The 22,203-nt window shown below is 38.7% G+C and overlaps 1 protein-coding gene across 1 annotated transcript in view; it reads right to left on the bottom strand.

Annotated features, from left to right (window-relative positions):
• Positions 1-22,203, bottom strand: part of BBS9 (Bardet-Biedl syndrome 9) — a 1,102,055-nt gene that overhangs the window by 210,772 nt on the left and 869,080 nt on the right. The window lies entirely within an intron of this gene.

Here is a 22,203-nt window from a genome sequence, read left to right as displayed (position 1 = left end):
ATATATATATATATATATATATATATATACACACACACAAAATGTATTTTATGTTGCTTCAGGCTACAACACACCCAGGCAGCAAATAATGTTCATCTTTAGCTACTGAATAAAATAAAGGCAAAGGGGAAACAGATCCTTATACTGATGCCCAGAAGCATTTTCATGCAAATTGCCCACTCCAGCAAAATAGCAGAAATATAAGTGAGTGGGATGAACAGTGAAGGTACAAAGTAGGATAATTTGAATTATTCTGCAACCCTTATGGTAAAGAAATGGTCAACAAATTCTACGTTTAGGTTCCAGTTTTAGACTACCTGGAATCTAGGTGTAGCTGCAGCCAGGCGCACGTCATGCTCAGATGAACATTACATTGTCTGCTGCTCGGTGCAAGCACTGCAGACATCCCATGGCAGGATCATTCAGTGGATCACTGCTGCAGTGCCTACCTACAATAAGCGCTAACACTTGTCTCCCATACAGGCATCATCCCTAGCAGCAGGATTTGCAAGTCTAGAGACAGAACAATCAGTGTGAGGGGGAAAAATTGTGGTGGTGTAGATGTAGAGGGTGCAGCCACAGCAGCAGCAGCCAGGGCAATGTGTCTGCTCAGCTGAATAGTTACATTTTTGCAGAGTGATCTGTAGTGGTCTGGATTCCTGCATCACACTTAGGGAGACTTCCCTAAGTGTCATAATTTGCATAAATAAAAAGATAGAAGCGCTCAACCTGGGAACAAACAATAGCATACTAGCTTGTTCTATGGCTAGTTACCACACAAGAAGCAGACTCTTTTTGCGCCACATGTGCCTTTCACAGAGAAAAACTTTCCTGAAGCAGATCAGTCTTATCCTGACTTCACAGTACTGTCCAGCCACGAAATACCAGGCAATCCCTCTCTGAACGAGAGAAACAGCAAAACCCCAGACGTACGTTTCGGCTTATTGTGGGCCTCATCAGTGAGATGCAGCCATTTCCCTCTAGGTACACAGATCAACTGTGTAATGCTGCACCCTTCCCCCTCGCAACCAATTGTGCAAGAGAAGGGGCTGTCAATCACTCAGAGCGAGCGTGTTCGGGTTGATTTTTCTCTGCCAAATCAGAGGTGACGATGATTTAAGAAGCAGCGGTCTTATGACCATGGCTTCTTATATTGCAGGAAGCAGGCTCATGTGTGCAAACCATGGAGCCCTATGTCTCTACCTATGCATGCTGTTTTACAGCTATAGCTAAACACTGATCTTGTTAACTGTCAGTTAATGATCCAGATTATCTCTTAATTTTTACCAACACAGCCTTTCATAAGTCATGTTTCTTGCCTGTTAATGACCTATCTTTTCTATGACCATGACCTTTTACCTTTTGGCCTTCACTTCCTGTCTGTTACTGACCCAAATAGTCTGTGATCGTGTATATCACCATTTGATTGATCGCTTTTTTTCTCATTGTCATGGCCTGTCTGTCATCATACTCACTATAAAGGTAGAACAAGGGAGGATTTGCATGAGTGGTAGATTTCCTATTAAAAGTTGTAACTCCTTCAAAATCAGGAACATTTATGAAGCCAGGAGGGACAGCAAGCGTAGCCCTTTAAGGAGATGTTGTAGACTATGTAATACCACATATTATAAATAAGCTTCCAAAGTGATGTGGATAGCAGCAGCTGATTTTACTGACCAGCTGGATGAAATTTAAGCCAGTATTAATTTAAAATGTACTAATATTAAATTGTTTTAATGTTTGTTGCGCAAATTATCATTAAATTAACTTATGTTAAATTATGCAATTTTTGTGATTTGGATAGATTAAAGTGAATGTAAACTTTGACGAATGTGTGCTCGATTTTTAAAAATCCTATTAAAAATAGGGGCACTTACATTCATCAAAGTTTACATTTTAGCCGTTTTGTTAAAATACTTACCTTTTCTTATTGCAAAGCCGGAGCAGCGCGTCCCCCGCCCATCGCTCGTCTCTTCTTACGTCCAATCACAGCTTCCCCCCCAGAGCAAACATAGCCTGAGGCCATGCCGTGATTGGAGGAAGCCGGATTCTTCATTTCTGACCTATGAAGAGACGAGTGACGGGCGGGGGAAGTGCTGCTCCGGCTTTGCAAGAAGAAAAGGTAAGTATTTAAACAAAATGGCTAAAATGTAAACTTTGATGAATGAAAGTGACCCTGTTTTTAAAAGGACACTCATTCGTCAAAGTTTATATTCACTTTAAGTAACATTTATAAATAACAGAAAATGTTATAATATTGCAAAGTATTACATTTCATACACTATATCATAATGCCACCCAATTGGCAACATTTTCTGTGGAGGACGTTATTATGATATTACAAAACAACATATAGTAAATACAGAGGACACATAAATCGCAACTCAAATATGTTTATTCATTAGTAACTGCATTATAAAAGCTGCAAAATTACTATAACTCATCATATATCTAAATATCATTAATAATCAATGGAAACAACAAATTTAATGTTTTTAGTATTTAATGTTGGTGCTTAAATATTCCATATACAAAAAATGAAAAAAAAAAAAAAAAAACAGCTTTTACTTTAAAATCAGCAAAGAAAAGAAAAAAATCATTCCGAGGATGAAGTGGGATAAGTTGATTAGTGCAGCTGGCTGTAACCCGGGGAACAATGAGTAATTGACCCATATTAAAGAAAAGTTAATACCTTCTGGTTCACAGATAATATTGCTAAAACGGAAGTATTTCAAATCTCTAATATTTAGGTACACTGCAACCATATGGCTTCCTTCTTTAAAAGTAAAGAACAGTTTGTTGAACATGGTTGAAGCGCCAAGAAATGTATCCAAACCAAAATAACCACATGAGTTTTTAATTCCCCTTCGAGGCATTTTTAGTTGTATATTTGGGTTTGGATTCATATGCAGTGAGTTCTAAAGTTAAACAATTCTGGTCTGCAGCAAATTAAAAATTTCCCGAACAATCGGGGAATCGGAATATTTCCTTTTTCGACTGAAACCAGACTGTCTACCTTAAATATATGTGTACCACATTTTGTGCAAATCACATCAAAGGTTTCTTGTAATGAATAAGAAGAATGGATTTACTATATTTTGTATCGCTCCCTCAAGAGAATAGCAGCGGCAGAGAAATAGCTAGATTGAACTGTATTTTGTGGGATGGAAATGACCAGCAGGGCTACAGTTGCTAAGCCACATTATCAACACTAAACTCACAAAATGACTGCATATGCTACTGAATAAAGAACAGTGCTGACATTTTTCTTGAGTTATGTTCAGAAGTTGGCATTATTCATTTACGTGTCAGCCGCAGGAAAGTGAAACATAGGTAGACTCATATCTGCGCAGGGATTGCATTCACTTTTCAGCCAAATTAAGGTTTGTATATGCAATATGCATCAGAATGCGTATATTTAAAGGGACAACACTGTGAGACTGTAATATAAAATCTGTTATGTGTAGTAAAACAACTTTGCAATATACTTTAATTTTGTTATTTTGGTCCCTTTGTATATTTTATAATATATATATATATATATATATATATATATATATATATATATATATATATATATATATATATATATATATATACTGTTAAAATGGTGGCATTTCATATGGCGGTTGGGCTCTCCCTAACCTTGAAAATGGTGGTGTTTCTAATTCCCCTGAGTTTCCATAAAATATTGGGTGCTGCCATGTTGAAACCTAGTTATCCCTTACCTAATCTGTTTTACGGAGAACAATTAGGGATAAAGTGTGCCAACAGGGACTTTAAATACTGTTAAAGGGACATGAAACCCACATTTTTTTCTTTCTTGATTGAGATAGAGCAAGCCATTTTAAACAACTTTCAATTTACTTCTATTATCAAATTTTCTTGATTATCTATATATCTTTGGTTGTAGAGTAAAGCTAAGTAGGTTGATATTAGCTCAGGAGCGTGCACATGTTTTTAGCAGTCTATGGCAAAAGTGTTTGTATCTATGTATAACGTTGCTATAAACAATGTTGCAAACACTGCTGCCAGATGGCTAGAGACATGTGCACGCTCCTAAACTCACCTAGGATAACTAGGTTTCTCTACCCACTCCGGACTGACCCTGACAGACCGCGGCTGTTTGCATCTGAGGCGTGTCTTGCAGTGAGGATCCAGGACGAAACGCCAGGAAGTGTTTGCATCAATATCAGCCAATGGCCCACATGGTGGTCGAACGGTTAGACTTAGGATAAAATTGTCAATCCGGATATCAAGCATCCTCCACATAAGTGTAGTTTGCCACTTCATAACTGTGATATTATACCGGGAGCGTGTTTGTACACTAAGTGTTCCCAGGCTTGAAGTAGCATCAATTGTTTCTCTCTCTTGATTTTGGCACGACACATTTAAATGCAAGTTTGTTTCCTTCAAGTATATTGCATGTTGCAATCTGGATTAAAACAAAACGTTCACTAATGAGCTTTTGAGCGTGTTTTTTTACACATGTGCTCAACTTGAGGCTCTTGTATTTTTCCTGCCTTAATAAACTATTAATGCAAACAATATAGGATTGTATGATCTGGCTCTAATTGTTTATTTTTATTTTACACGTTAGAAGTTATTTTGGAGTAGATTGATGAGTGTGAAGAGGTGTAAATAAACACTTTTTGAATAAGGATTTTTGAGTGCACCTATTCTGTCGAGAACTCTAATTCGACGTCACTTCCTGTGACTCTTCTATTTTCACTATCGGTTTTGGCCTGTCTTGGGGGGCGTACCGCCGATCCTCTGGCATACACCCCAAGTAAACCTTGGGGAATAAGGTTTACAAGGGGGCTTTGCCCCCCTTGAACCCCCCAGGCGGAGGCAAAATGGATAGTGAAGACAGTGCCCATCTGATTGGCTGTGAATCCTGTCACTCACTGAGACACGGACCAATCAGATGTATGGAATAACTGGAAGTGAAGTCAGATGGAAGTTTTCGATTAATTGGAGTTCTCGGCAGAACACACCCTTGTCATTCTTTGATATCCATTGATACTGTGGATATCTATCTCTTTTTTATTTTTTGGTAATACTAGTTTATGACTGATTGCACCTGTTTTTTTTTACCCTTTTTATAGAGTGCACACCTCTTTCTATATTATCACGTAGGATAACTCTTTAATAAAGGATACTAAAAAAACTAAGCAAAATTGATAACAGAAGTAAATTGGAAATACATTTAAATGTTATGCTCTATCCATTCCATTTAAGTGTAATTTTGACATTACTGTCCCTTTAAGCTTCATTTGTACAAACCCTTTAAGCTTGATTTGTTCATTTGTATTGATAGTTCCTGGTTTTCACATACATGAAAACACTCGTTTTCAATTTATAGTGAAAGGCTATTAATCAGGACAATATAAATGTATGTATAGAAAAACTCATATTTTTTTAATATTTCACTTTGTAAAAAAAAAAAAATTCAGCTGTAAACACTTCCCATCTGGATGTTAAGCATTCTTTTAACATACAGGATATATTTACATAAAATCATTGTAAACATATGATGCTTAATTTGGTAAGTAAAGCAAATTTTCTGGATGAGTCATTTTAGCAATTATCCTGAGCAGGGAAACAGGATTAGAGGAACTGGCCGTGTACAATTATGTCTCAGACAGACAGACATTGTTAAAGTTTTCTGTCTCTTTCCCATGTTATCATTTTTATTAATGATGAATTAAAGTGATATCATCGCAAACATAAATTGAATACCTTCCACATACCTGTTGCCTGATCAATAAGGTTAATATATGAAAAGATAAAGGGATACTAAAACTCAATTTTTGATTTATTTCATTTTTTTTATCTAACCTAAGGAGCCAGCCCATTTTTTGTTCAGCACCCTGGATAGCGCTTGCTGATTGGTGGGTACATTCAGCCAACCAATAAGCAAGTGCAACCACCCAGGTGCTGAACAAAAAAAATGGGTTGTCTCCTTAGCTTATATTGCTGTTTTTTCAAATAAAGATAGCAAGAGAACCAAGAAAAATTGATAATAGGAATAAATTAGAAAGGTGCTTAAAATTGCATACTCTATCTGAATCACGAAATAATAAAACAAAATGAGTGTAGTATCCCTTTAATTTGGCTGCTATGCCATTTCCCACCTGGGTGCTAAGCTGGTTTTGAGCTTTTTTATTTTTACTTTTTTAAATATATTTATTTTTAACTTTTTAACTTTTTTCTTCAGATCCCCAAGACTTACACCGTTGGAAAGGTTAGGCAATTACTTTTCCAACGGTGGGTCTTGGGGTTCTCTAGCTGCTTAAATACCTGAGATACAGGTTTCTAAGCAGCATGCACCATCTCCCTATACTTGTCCATTGTCAATTTTAAATAATGTTGCGCGGTGACGTCATCACGTCAGTGCGTGTGACTTAACCGCGCCAAACGTGAAGCCCCGGCGATGCCTGTCACTATACAGGCCAGATCGCTGGGATGGGAGGCAGTGGGAGCCCCCAGATTGCCCTCAAGGTGGCTGAGTGCTAGCGACGGCTCTGAGCTGTCGTCAGCACCTGACTGGGACAATTTGCGATGGCTCAGAGCCGTCGTTAGCACTCAAGCAGGCCCATTTATCAAGCTCCGTACGGAGCTTGAAGGGCCGTGTTTCTGACGAGTCTTCAGACTTTCGCCAGAAACACAACTTATGAAGCAGCGGTCTAAAGACTGCTGCTCCATAACCCTGCCTGCCTGCTCTGAGCAGGCGGACAGGAATCGCCGGAAATCAACCCGATCGAATACGATCGGGTTGATTGACACCTCCCTGCTAGAGTCAGCAGGGGGCGGCGTTGCACCAGCAGCTCTTGTGAGCTGCTGGTGCAATGTTAAATGGGGAAAGCGTATTGCTCTTTGATAAATTGGGGCCAAGGAGTTAACAGTCCAATTTTTTTACCTCACAAATGTCAGATGTAAATTTAAGCCTTAGGTAATAACTAATGTAGTGACAGTCTACTCCAGAATTTTGCATAGATAATCCCTTTATTACTTATTCCCCAGTTTTGCATAGGCAATACTGTGTATCTAAGTCTCTGCAAACTGCCCCTTATCTCAGTTCTTTTTAAAGACTTACATTTAAGACAGTCATTGCAGATTCATAAATAACTCCTTGAGAGTGTTCACAAAGTTATCTATAGGGCACACATGAACTAGCACTGTCTAGCTGTAGAAAACTGTCAAATGCACTAAAGGTTTAGCTTTCAACAAAGACTACCGAGAGAACAAAGCAAATTTGATGATAAAAGTAAATTGGAAAGTTGTTTAAAATTACATACCCTATCTGAATCATGAACGTTAAATTTTTACTAGACTCTCCCTTTATAGATATATTTTACTAAAAAAAATTCTGTCATCATGTATACGTAAAAGCAGGAGATAGACATATTAAAAAAAAAAAAGGTTAGTAAAAGCTGTTTAAATTTAAAGATAAAGCTAACATGATTTTGTACGGCTGAGAGCAAGGGGTCAATTTATTAGTATACACTGTCTGTATTTAACATTGCACAAGCATTTAACAAGAAATGCTTGTGCAATGCCGACCCCCACACATTCGCAGCCAATCGGTGGCGGACAAGTTACGACCGCTGCTTCTTAACTTAGGTTTCAGGCAGACCTGAATGCTCGGGCGGAGCAAGCAGCTGCGGCTGCTTGATAAATCTCCCCCCAAGGCTCTGTTGCTCACTTAATGCCATAGAATAAAAGTTGATAGGTCAATATTGAAATGAGCATGGCTGCCTTTCAATTTGAAGTATTAGCAGTTTTACAATATACTTCCATTAGTAAAAGTGATTACTGTTTATCAGTGGCATACGCACATATGCTGTGAGAGTCTGTGCAGCAGTATGTAAACACTAGCAGTGGCCTGTATGACAAATTCATTTTTCGCATACATAACACACACCACAGACAGCTCTCTAAGTAGTCATGGCATTTGAATACTGGGGCACATACATTCACAGCATATTATTATTATTATTATCGGTTATTTGTAGAGCGCCAACAGATTCCGCAGCGCTATGTACGTATGCCAGTGAAAAAACTGAATAACTTGTACTAGAAGCATTTTTTACTAATGGAAGTATATTATATATCAAATTGAAATGCTCCCTCCCATGCAAATTTCAATTTTCCTTTTTCTATCCCTTTAATACAGTATAGGAATACCCATTTTTTGCCTGAAAACAAAGCACAGTAATATATATGGATACAGGATAATTTTTTTAGTATTATGTCCCTTTAAAACCTTTATTTTGTATGTGGGTGTTTTGCAACATAGTGATTAATTGCTGATACCTATGACACATATAATAAATTAAAGGGACATTGTACTGAAACATTTTCTTTCAATTAATGTGTTCCCATAGATCTATATCACCTGCTGGAGTGTATTGTCATTTGATTTATTATGTCTGTTTAAATTGCACATATACTGAAAATATCAATACTGTAGCATTGGCTATAGAATAGCTATGAAAGCAAAAGGCAGGGGCAAACAATTAAAGTCCCAGTGTAGGGGGAGCCCTGCCCAATTGAAAGGGTATTTCTACAGCAGCTTTGAATACAATTAACTCTTATTAGCAGCTTTCCTGAGTACACCGTAATATTACAGGAGTACATGTCTGTTACAAGATTGCGTAATAGTGATAACTGCAAACGTTTCCTTCGTATGATGAATATAAAATGCTATGTTTATCTACCCATTACTCATGAAATTTAACCATAAAAACACAAAATTATATGTGGAAAGCAACATTAGTGCATATAACATCAATTTGCCCATTAGATTACAAGCGGAGCGCTAATTTATCGCGCTTCAATAAATAACCAGCCATTACAAGTGGCTGGTTATTGCTACAGCGAGCTTGCAGTGGCAATTAGGGCTTATAAAAGGTCTATGGGAACAATGTGTTCCCCTGTAAATATATATGTACATATGCTTATATACATATATATTTATATGTTAATATGTGTATATACACATATTAACACATACATATATACTGTATGTATCTAATTATATACATTTAAATTTTACATTCGCTGCCATTGCTGCGCTACTTACCCCCTTTACTGCAGGAGGTTCTCATGCCGTGTGTCACATCATGAGCCTATGGAAGCACGCTCTCGTGAGCGCAATCTTTCCCAGTAATGCGAACACGAGCTGTCAACTTGTAATACCAGCGCACATTAGCGTGCACTGGTATTACTCAGTGGAGCACTAATATTGCTTTCGCAATATTTAGCACTCCACTTGTAATCTGGCCCTAAATGTTTTGTCTAAAGATATTATACATTACATTAGGGAAGTAAGCAGCATATGTACGTATCTGCCCCTGTGCATGCTCATTAAATTGACACAATGTTAAACAACTTTCAAAGTTACTTCCATTATCTAATTTGCTTTGTTCTCTTTTTATACATTGATGAAAAACATACCTAGGTAGGCTGAAGAGCAGCAATGCACTACTAGGAGCAAGCAGCTCATTGGTGGCTGCACATTTATGCATTTTCATTGGCTAACGCAATGTGTCCATCTAGCTCCCAGTAACATTGTAGATGAGGTTGAAAAAGACAGAAGTCCATCGAGTTCAACCTATACAAACCCTTAATATACTTAGAATAAAAGCTTCAGTTGAGCTTAAATTAATCCCATTAAAAAGGTGACCTATGCACTGCTGCTTCTTTAACAAAGGATATGAAAAGAATGATGCAAATTCAATCATATCATTTAGTTGGAAAGTTGTTTAAAATGATATGCTCTATCCAAATCATGAAAGAGAATATTTTGTAATAGACAAAAGCTTAAACATCACATCCTCTATCCATCAGCGACACCTACTGCCAGTCATTTACATTAATCCCTGAGTGTATCAGTGGCTTTATATTCATAGATGCGATTATGCTGATTATAAGGAATACATCATGTAATATTATTAGATAAATTCAGCAAAATATGGCCTTCCTTTTAGAAGCAAAATGCTGAATAAGGATTTCTTATTTAAAAACACATTTTCGAGGTTATGCTTTTTCCCCCCCCATCATAATAAATGTGTATTTAATTAACAGACGTATTCATATTAGCTCTGCTGTATATATAAGATGTTATAGAATAGCTATATTTTTACAGATTTCACCTGATCCCTCACAAATGGTATCTATCTTAGGTACTGGAAGCTATCTGCCAGTACCCAGTTTGCATAAACTTTGTTATACATTTAATTTTTTTTTATTAATAAAAAATAGTTTCTGTAGTATAGCGGCCCCCACATCCCCTGTCCAAACAAACATAATGTAGGGCCCCCTCTCTCCTCTCATACAGGATTCCTCCCTACCTCCCTCCTAGTAAAACTGCAACATGCAATCCCCCCTTCTGTGATGGGACGCCCACCTACAGCAAAACTTCAGCAGATACAGACAGTGACACTATCTGTATCAGCAATCTGGCTTCATTTGGTAAAGTTAGCACAATCAGCACATCCTTACTATATAAAGGCAGGTGTCTTCTGCCTCTGGCTGCAGTATTAGCTGTCAAAGCTGACAGCCGGGACCGCAGAACAAGGCAGAAGATAGGACGTAGGTACTACGTCAACAAGGTAAGCTGAGCAAAGTACCCTGTGACGTAGTACTTACGTCCAATAGGCACAAAGGGTAAAAAACAGTGAGGGAGTTTACCGGCATATTTAAAAGTGAAACTTTTTAGTGAAAAATGTAATCATCAGCAGACAATCGGGACACTTGGGGCTCCATGTACTAACAGGCGGGAAGACAGCTTCTCAACTTGCGAAGCTGTCCACCCACCTTCGCTATATACGGGCAGCGGATCTGTTAGTCCGCTGGCCCGTATGTATCATTACACATTCATCGCAGTGTGTAATCCTTGCCCCTTCATTCGTGCGACCAATCACGCGACTGAAGGGGCTGTCAATCACTAAGAGCGAGTAAGCTCTCTGTGATTTTCCCTCGCCACCTCAGAGGTGGCATAGGGTGTAAGAAGCGGCTATCTAATGACCGCTGCTTCTTACATTGCGGGAAGCAGGCTTACATATGCGAACCTGCCCCGCAAAGGCTCCGGAGCAGCTCTTGCAATGTGGTAACATTGCACTAGGTCTTGGGGAAAAAAGTTTGAAGAACCCTGATTTAGAGTATAAGGCCTTTTAGCACAACTTTATATGTTAATGGAATGCCCACTTTGGCGATAGGCTAGAAAACATAGGTGAAATGAGCCTTACAGAATTTCTAGCACTATCCTGCGTGAACGAGACCCTGCAGTAGCATAATGAACATTTATGAATCTAACCCAATGTTTTCACTATTAAACTATTGCTTGGAAACTAATAAAGTTTTATCTTTATTTACTTTATTTCACACTGTGTAACTGCCTTTTAAAATAGTTAAACATTAAAGTAAATTGTACTCGGTTGTCTACTTTTTAACAGGCTTCCTCTTAAGCAGGTCTGATTAATTACCTTTCTAATTTATAATGTTTGCACTCTAATGAGAAAACTGAAGTGGCTCTTTATTATTGTGTATTCTGTAAGCTCTTGCACAATGTAAAGCAATTCAGTGCTTTACTTTTCTACAATTCCTTAAAGACTGTTTGTTAACAAGGATACTTAAACAAAAAATGGCTTCACTCTAGCACAGATTTTTAAATAAAGAAGTAAATCAAAGGTTAAGCTTGTCCTTTTCTATTTGCGTTGTTCATAGACCTTAAAGGGACATTAAACCCACATTTTTTTCTTTAATGATTCAGATAAAGAATACCATTTTTAACAACTTTCTAATTTACTTCTATTATCTAATTTGCTTCATTCTCTTGATAATCTTTCCTGAAAAGCATATCAAGATAGGCTCAGTAGCTTCTGATTGGTGGCTGCACATATTTGCCTTATGTGATTGGCTCACCCATGTGCATTGCTATTTCTTTATCAAAGGATATCTAAAGAATAAAGCAAATTAGATAATAGAAGTAAATTTGAAGGTTGTTTAAAATTGTATTCTCTGTCGGAATCATGAAAGAATATGTTTGGGTTTAATGTCCCTTTAATAATAATGTTAAAAATTTGGTGTCACTTTTTTTCTTCAGCCATATTAATAGACTTCCTCTCTCTCAAAACATTATGTTTATACTTAAAGGGATACGCAGACTAAAAATGTTCTTTTGTGATTCAGACAGAGCATAACATTTAAAAAAGGTTTCTAATTTACTTCTATTATCAAATTTGCTTCATTCCCATTAAATTGTGTGTTGAAGAGATACCTAGGTAGGCATCTGGAGCACTACATGACAGGAAATAGCGCTGCCATCTTGTGCGCTTGCTAATATTGTTGCAAAACTGCTGCCATATAGTGCTGCACACGTCTAAACTTACCTTCCTTTTCAACAAAGGATAACAAGAAAACAAAGAAAATTTGATAATAGAAGTACTTAGGAAAGTTGCTTAAAATTGTATGTTCTATCTGAATCAATAAAGAAAAAAATTTGAGTTTTATTTCCCTTTAATATATTCCATCAGTCCATTAGGAACCAATTAAAGGGGACAACATTTTACAATACAATGTCCATTTTTGTCTATTTGTAGTCATTTTATACAGTGTGTTTTCTAAATGGCACAATATCTAATTAAATCCATCACTTACAGTTTGTTTGTTTTTGTAATCAGCATTATATTCAGAAAAAAGTGGGTGTGTCCTGTTATTGCATATTACAAAGGAAAATGTGTCAGTTGTGCAGACTGGGGTCCAGCCCCCACTTTCTGTAAGCATTTGTGCTCACAGCCAATCAAAAGTCATACTGACTCAGTTGTTATCTTCAAATTAATTATGTAAGTAATTGCTCAGGGAAGTGATGCATTAATATATATATATATATAACTCATATGTCCATTTATTAAATTAGGCCGGTATATTATATGTTGGTATTACATGTTTTTGTATATATTAGTTGCATATTATGGCTGGCTATTTATAGTCTAATTATCTACACAATTTGTACCTACATTATAGGTTAAAGAACACTTAATTCAATGTCTTCACTCATTATAAATAGATTACGATAATGCAAGTAAATAACCAATGCACTGTAAGTCATTTGTAAAACCTAATCATAATGGTTTACATGGCTGACACGTTTTATACCAATTTGTCCTTAGTCCTAAAAAAAATCTGAAACTGTATGTCTAATGTTTGTTTATGACAACATACAGATACAATAAAACCAAACCAAAGCCACCTTTACATTATTTTTAGGTATATTTCTTATTTCCCCAAACTTTTTTCCGATCTCCCAGGCTCCCTTTTGTATCGGCTCTTAGAACATTTATCTCACTTATTTTTTAACAACATGTAAAATCTTTATTTTAAACATTTAGGGCAAGATTACGAGTGGCGCGTTAACACTTACGCACAAGCGACAAGGGGTTTAACGTGGCTGTTTGCGCATGCCGGTTTTTCTGCTCGTATTACAACTTGGAATTAAATGTGATTGCTTAAAGGGTCATTATACACTAATTTTTTCTTTGCATAAATGTTTTGTAGATGATCTATTTATAAAGCCCATAAAGTTTTTTTTGTAAAAAGTTGTATAGTTTTGCTTATTTTTAAATAACATTGCTCTGATTTTCAGACTCCTAACCAAGCCCCAAAGTTTTAGGAGAATACCGTCAGCTACCTACTCCAGCTTGCTCCTGTTTGTGTAAAGGGTCTTTTCATATGCAAAAGAAGGGGGAGGGGGGAGTGTCTTATTTCCCACTTGCAGTGGGCTTTCCAGCTACCTTTTCAACAGAACTAAACTGAGAGCTTCTAAGTAAGTTTTTAAACAGTTTTATACTGGATTTTTATATCGGTATCTGTGCATCTTATTCTTATTCTTTATAGTAGTGTCTATTACATGCAGTTATATGAAAATTAGTGTATACTGTCCCTTTAAGCGCAATCGCGATTTACTCTAAAATAATTACCGCATCTTCAGATCTCTGGTTAACTGATTTGCAAAACAAAAAAGTGTCACAAAACACATCAAAAACACACTATAAAGTACAGTTACACTCATAATAACACCATCTAATAAACATTATTCAAAACAAATATTGCACAAAATAGTTATAAGGGCTCAAAGATATAAGATCTCAGGTGTTAGAAAAAAAAAAACAGGCAAAGGGCTTTATATGTCTAAAGATGGATATGTTTGTATATTATGTGTGTACATATGTATTTTTGTATTTATATGTTTATTTATGTATTTACAGACATATATACACATAACACATAAATACATACTGTATGTACACACATATATATATATATATATATATATATATATATATATATATATATATATATATATATATATATATATATATATATATATAGACATATATATAAGTGCATTGGCGCCCTTTGCAGTTAAAGGGACATTCCAGCCAAATTTTAAATACATATGGATGCATTTCAGTTTTGAATAGAAGAATTTTTGTAATATACATGTATCAGCAAAAATGCTTCTAATAAAAGCTATAGCTGTTTCAAAAGTGAATTTACGTATGCATTTTAAACACAGCACTTGTTTAGAGAGCCTAAGGTGCTTGTATAATCTTGTAATGACTGAATCTCTTAATTGCTGATACAATACAAGCCCCACTATCATTCTGAGCAGCTGCAGTATTTAAAATGCTGGTGAACTGACAATATCTAGCAATGCTTCAAATGCACAGAAAAAACAGTGATAACTTTTACTAGAAGATTTTTTGCCAATACATGTATATTGCAAATATGTTTCTATTTAAAGATGTAATTCATCTATGTGAATTTATATTTTGGTCGGAATGTCCCTTTAAGTAGATGAAAATATGTAAAAACAAATTTATGCAATATTCATTTCTATACTATAATTGCGTTTGTAATGTTCGTCGCCATCGGCAGTTGCACAAGCATCCTCAAAGGAATGTTGGTGGATTCTTTCACCACCCTGCCATTTTCGGAATCCACCGGGATGCAGAGAAAGCAAATGGAGCATTACTAAAAAAAAACAAAAAACGCCCGCAATAAGTATTATAAAAAAAACGAACCACACGCAATAAGTATGAAAAAACACCTAACCACCAGCAATAAGTATTAAAAAAAAAAACCTAAGCGCCCGCACGAAGTATTAAGAAAAAAACCCGGCATTGTATTAAATTCGGACTTCCGTTGGGGGTGGGGCTACGTTTCAACTCGCTCCATGTTGGCATCTCTGTGAGCGCCTAAGAGGAACCATCCCGCAGCTCCCTGCCACCTAGCCCTCACAGAAATCATGGGGTTTGTTCTTCCACACTGTCTGTGGTACCTGGCGTGGGCTAGTTCCCACCTGAGCTGAAAGTCTACTCAGCTGAATTGGCTGGTGGCTATACCGCAAAAGAGCTACTGACACCTTTTACATCCAAGGTCCCGTTACAGGAGAAACTCTTCACGAGGGCTTGGATATCGAGCACCGGCATAGAGGCTTTGGCTGCAAAACTCACGGGTGATCATAACTACCGGAGGACGGAGCTGTTGACGCCAGGAGGGATTTGAGCATCACGCCCAACCTTGTAGTATGTCCTGGAGCAGGAGGGCAGCTGTGAGGTGTAATCGTTTTTTGACCGGGAAATAGGTCAGGCTAGTAAATCCAGCCGACCATTGGATCACCTGGTGGACTCCCTAAGGCAGCCCAAGCCCCTTTGATATCTGCAGGGTCGCAAGTAAAAATATTTCTCTTTTTCTCCCTTATGCTATGTCAGATCATTTCTACAGCTTAAAAATTCTATAATAAGCTGGGATATTACTGTTGTGGCTGTCAGCAAGTGGCTACTTTGGCTATTTTGGATAACCAAGGAAAAGAAAAACATAATTTATGCTTACCTGATAAATTCCTTTCTTCTGTTGTGTGATCAGTCCACGGGTCATCATTACTTCTGGGATATTAGCTGCTCCCCTACAGGAAGTGCAAGAGGATTCACCCAGCAGAGTTGCTATATAGCTCCTCCCCTCTACGTCACCTCCAGTCATTCGACCAAAGACCAACGAGAAAGGAGAAACCAAGGGTGTAGTGGTGACTGAATTATAATTTAAAAAATATGCACCTGCCTTAAAAACAGGGCGGGCCGTGGACTGATCACACAACAGAAGAAAGGAATTTATCAGGTAAGCATAAATTATGTTTTCTTCTGTTATGTGTGATCAGTCCACGGGTCATCATTACTTCTGGGATACCAATACCAAAGCAAAAGTACACGGATGACGGGAGGGATAGGCAGGCTCATTATACAGAAGGAACCACTGCCTGAAGAACCTTTCTCCCAAAAATAGCCTCCGAAGAAGCAAAAGTGTCAAATTTGTAAAATTTGGAAAAAGTATGAAGCGAAGACCAAGTTGCAGCCTTGCAAATCTGTTCAACAGAGGCCTCATTCTTAAAGGCCCAAGTGGAAGCCACAGCTCTAGTGGAATGAGCTGTAATTCTTTCAGGAGGCTGCTGTCCAGCAGTCTCATAGGCTAAACGTATTAAGCTACGAAGCCAAAAAGAGAGAGAGGTAGCAGAAGCTTTTTGACCTCTCCTCTGTCCAGAATAAACGACAAACAGGGAAGAAGTTTGGCGAAAATCTTTAGTTGCCTGCAAGTAGAACTTGAGGGCACGAACTACATCCAGATTGTGTAGAAGACGTTCCTTCTTTGAAGAAGGATTTGGACACAAGGATGGAACAACAATCTCTTGATTGATATTCCTGTTAGTGACTACCTTAGGTAAGAACCCAGGTTTAGTACGCAGAACTACCTTGTCTGAGTGAAAGATCAGATAAGGAGAATCACAATGTAGGGCTGATAACTCAGAGACTCTTCGAGCCGAGGAAATAGCCATTAAAAATAGAACTTTCCAAGATAACAATTTTATATCAATGGAATGAAGGGGTTCAAACGGAACACCCTGTAAAACGTTAAGAACTAAGTTTAAACTCCATGGCGGAGCAACAGTTTTAAACACAGGCTTGATCCTAGTTAAAGCCTGACAAAAGGCTTGGATGTCTGAATTTTCTGACAGACGCCTGTGAAACAAGATGGACAGAGCTGAAATCTGTCCCTTTAATGAGCTAGCCGATAAACCCTTTTCTAAACCTTCTTGTAGAAAAGACAATATCCTTGGAATCCTAACCTTACTCCAGGAGTAATCTTTGGATTCACACCAGTATAGGTATTTACGCCATATTTTATGGTAAATCTTTCTGGTAACAGGCTTCCTAGCCTGTATCAGGGTATCAATAACCGACTCAGAAAAACCACGTTTTGATAAAATCAAGCGTTCAATTTCCAAGCAGTCAGCTTCAGAGAAGTTAGACTTTGATGTTTGAATGGACCCTGAATCAGAAGGTCCTGTCTTAGAGGTAGAGACCAAGGCGGACAGGATGACATGTCCACTAGATCTGCATACCAAGTCCTGCGCGGCCATGCAGGCGCTATTAGAATCACTGATGCTTTCTCCTGTTTGATTTTGGCAATCAATCGAGGAAGCAGCGGGAAGGGTGGAAACACATAAGCCATCCTGAAGTTCCAAGGTGCTGTCAAAGCATCTATCAGAACCGCTCCCGGATCCCTGGATCTGGATCCGTAGCGAGGAAGTTTGGCGTTCTGGCGAGACGCCATGAGATCTATCTCTGGTTTGCCCCAACGTTGAAGTATTTGGGCAAAGACCTCCGGATGAAGTTCCCACTCCCCCGGATGAAGAGTCTGGCGACTCAAGAAATCCGCCTCCCAGTTCTCCACTCCCGGGATGTGGATTGCTGACAGATGGCAAGAGTGAGACTCTGCCCAGCGAATTATCTTTGATACTTCTATCATTGCTAGGGAGCTTCTTGTCCCTCCTTGATGGTTGATGTAAGCTACAGTCGTGATGTTGTCCGACTGAAACCTGATGAACCCCCGAGTCTTTAACTGGGGCCAAGCTAGAAGGGCATTGAGAACTGCTCTCAATTCCAGAATGTTTATTGGCAGGAGACTTTCCTCCTGACTCCATTGTCCCTGAGCCTTCAGAGAATTCCAGACAGCGCCCCAACCTAGAAGGCTGGCGTCTGTTGTTACAATTGTCCAGTCCGGCCTGCTGAACGGCATCCCCCTGGACAGATGTGGCCGAGAAAGCCACCATAGAAGAGAGTTTCTGGTCTCTTGATCCAGATTCAGAGTGGGGGACAAATCTGAGTAATCCCCATTCCACTGACTCAGCATGCACAATTGCAGCGGTCTGAGATGTAGGCGTGCAAAGGGAACTATGTCCATTGCTGCTACCATTAAGCCGATCACCTCCATGCATTGAGCTACTGACGGGAGTTGAATGGAATGAAGGACACGGCATGCATTTAGAAGCTTTGTTAATCTGTCTTCTGTCAGATAAATCTTCATTTCTACAGAATCTATAAGAGTCCCCAAGAATGGAACTCTTGTGAGAGGAAAGAGAGAACTCTTCTTTTCGTTCACTTTCCATCCGTGCGACCTTAGAAATGCCAGAACTAACTCTGTATGAGACTTGGCAGTTTGAAAGCTTGAAGCTTGTATCAGAATGTCGTCTAGGTACGGAGCTACCGAAATTCCTCGCGGTCTTAGTACCGCCAGAAGGGCACCCAGAACCTTTGTAAAGATTCTTGGAGCCGTAGCCAATCCGAATGGAAGGGCTACAAACTGGTAATGCCTGTTTAAGAAGGCAAACCTTAGATACCGGTAATGATCTTTGTGAATCGGTATGTGAAGGTAAGCATCCTTTAAATCCACTGTGGTCATGTACTGACCCTCTTGGATCATGGGTAAGATTGTCCGAATAGTTTCCATTTTGAACGATGGAACTCTTAGGAATTTGTTTAGGATCTTTAAATCCAAGATTGGCCTGAAAGTTCCCTCTTTTTTGGGAACCACAAACAGGTTTGAGTAAAACCCTTGTCCTTGTTCCGACCGCGGAACCGGATGGATCACTCCCATTAATAATAGATCTTGTACACAGCGTAGAAACGCGTCTTTCTTTATTTGGTTTGTTGACAACCTTGACAGATGAAATCTCCCTCTTGGGGGAGAGGATTTGAAGTCTAGAAGGTATCCCTGAGATATGATCTCTAGCGCCCAGGGATCCTGGACATCTCTTGCCCAAGCCTGGGCGAAGAGAGAGAGTCTGCCCCCCACTAGATCCGGTCCCGGATCGGGGGCCCTCGGTTCATGCTGTCTTTGGGACAGCAGCAGGTTTACTGGCCTGCTTGCCCTTGTTCCAGGACTGATTAGGCTTCCAGCCTTGTCTGTAACGAGCAACAGCTCCTCCCTGTTTTGGTGCAGTGGAAGTTGGCGCTGCTCCTGCTTTGAAATTCCGAAAGGGACGAAAATTAGACTGTCTAGCCTTAGCTTTGGCTTTGTCTTGAGGTAGGGCGTGGCCCTTACCTCCTGTAATGTCAGCAATAATTTCTTTCAAACCGGGCCCAAATAAAGTTTGCCCCTTGAAAGGTATACTAAGTAATTTGGACTTAGAAGTTACATCAGCCGACCAGGATTTTAGCCACAGCGCTCTGCGTGCCTGAATGGCGAATCCTGAATTCTTAGCCGTAAGTTTGGTTAAATGTACTACGGCCTCCGAAATGAATGAATTAGCTAGTTTAAGGACTCTAAGCCTGTCCGTAATGTCGTCCAGCGTAGCTGAACTAAGGTTCTCTTCCAGAGACTCAATCCAAAATGCTGCCGCAGCCGTGATCGGCGCGATGCATGCAAGGGGTTGTAATATAAAACCTTGTTGAATAAACATTTTCTTAAGGTAACCCTCTAATTTTTTATCCATAGGATCTGAAAAAGCACAGCTATCCTCCACCGGGATAGTGGTACGCTTAGCTAAAGTAGAAACTGCTCCCTCCACCTTAGGGACCGTTTGCCATAAGTCCCGTGTGGTGGCGTCTATTGGAAACATCTTTCTAAATATTGGAGGGGGTGAGAACGGCACACCGGGTCTATCCCACTCCTTAGTAACAATTTCAGTTAATCTCTTAGGTATAGGAAAAACGTCAGTACTCGCCGGTACCGCAAAGTATTTATCCAACCTACACATTTTCTCTGGTATTGCAACAGCGTTACAATCGTTGAGAGCTGCTAAAACCTCCCCTAGTAATACACGGAGGTTTTCCAATTTAAATTTAAAATTTGAAATATCTGAATCCAATCTGTTTGGATCAGAACCGTCACCTACAGAATGAAGCTCTCCGTCCTCATGCTCTGCAAGCTGTGACGCAGTATCAGACATGGCCCTAGAATTATCAGCGCACTCTGTTCTCACCCCAGAGTGATCACGCTTGCCTCTTAGTTCTGGTAATTTAGCCAAAACTTCAGTCATAACAGTAGCCATATCTTGTAATGTTATCTGTAATGGCTGCCCAGATGTACTAGGCGCCATAATATCACGCACCTCCCGGGCGGGAGATGCAGGTACTGACACGTGAGGCGAGTTAGTCGGCATAACTCTCCCCTCGCTGTTTGGTGAAATTTGTTCAATTTGTACAGATTGGCTTTTATTTAAGGTAGCATCAATACAGTTAGTACATAAATTTCTATTGGGTTCCACCTTGGCATTGGAACAAATGACACAGGTATCTTCCTCTGAATCAGACATGTTTAACACACTAGCAATAAACATGCAACTCGGTTACAATTTTATTTAATAAAAACGTACTGTGCCTCAAGAAGCACTAAACGATTAAATGACAGTTGAAATAATGAACTGAAAAACAGTTATAGCATCACTCTTAACAAACAACACAACTTTTTAGCAAAGGTTTGTTCCCATTAGTAAAATAACACTAATTAAATTTTAAACAACGTTTAAAATCACAGTCACTATATAAGTCTCACAGCTCTGCTGAGAGAATCTACCTCCCTTCAAAGAAGTTTGAAGACCCCTGAGTTCTGTTAGAGATGAACCGGATCATGCAGAAAAACTGACTGGAAATTTTTGATGCGTAGCAAAGAGCACCAAAAACGGCCCCTCCCTCTCACACACAGCAGTGAGAGAGAAACGAAACTGTCATAATTAACACAAGCAAACTGCCAAGTGGAAAATAATGCCCAAATACTTATTCACTCAGTACCTCATTAATGCAAACGATTCTACATTCCAGCAAAAACGTTTAACATGAAAAATACCTAATAAAAGGTTTAATGTACTTTTACAGAGTAATTCCGGTGAAATACCATCCCCAGAATACTAAAGTGTAGAGTATACATACATGTTCATTATAACGGTATGGCAGGATTTTTTCATCAATTCCATTCAGAAAATAACAACTGCGACATACCTCAATGCAGATTCAACTGCCCGCTGTCCCCTGATCTGAAGCTTTTACCTCCCTCAGATGGCCGAGAAACAGCAATATGATCTTAACTACTCCGGTTAAAATCATAAGAAAAACTCTGGTAGATTCTTCTTCAAACTCTGCCAGAGAGGTAATAACACGCTCCGGTGCTATTGTAAAATAACAAACTTTTGATTGAAGTTCTAAAAACTAAGTATAATCACCATAGTCCTCTCACACCTCCTATCTAGTCTTTGGGTGCAAGAGAATGACTGGGGGTGACGTAGAGGGGAGGAGCTATATAGCAACTCTGCTGGGTGAATCCTCTTGCACTTCCTGTAGGGGAGCAGCTAATATCCCAGAAGTAATGATGACCCGTGGACTGATCACACATAACAGAAGAAATAACTCTGTTGCAGTAAGATTATAATAACAAGAAAAGCTTTCTGCTACTTTCTAAATGTTTAAATTCTGGACTGAGATTTAAAAATTTGTGAGCTGGCTGGGCCTGACCTTTGTCTGGAAAAGTTTGAAACAAAAATCTTTGCCGTTCTTTCTTCTCTTGGAATATGGTGTTTTTCAATCTGAGACTGTTGTATGGACTTTCTCTGGTATAAATATCATATAGAAGTGGACCTTTTGGTAGAATCCGCAGGGAAATGAAAATAAAGGGAAAGAAACAAAGAAAGAGAAAGGAGGGGAAAGAAAAAAAAACAGGGGAAGGAGGAAGGAAAAAGAAAAGGAAAGAAAAAGAAGGCAAAAAAAGGAATATCATCTTCCACTTAAAATCTTTATGGTATAAGATATAATGATTTAAAGGCACTAAGTCAAATTGCTAATATCTAGGACCAGCAGTGTGATATAG

This window comes from Bombina bombina, chromosome 5 (assembly GCF_027579735.1).
Source record: "Bombina bombina isolate aBomBom1 chromosome 5, aBomBom1.pri, whole genome shotgun sequence".
NCBI lineage: Eukaryota > Metazoa > Chordata > Amphibia > Anura > Bombinatoridae > Bombina > Bombina bombina.
Note: the sequence above shows the minus strand (reverse complement) of the source record. Positions and strands in the feature narration are given on the sequence as shown.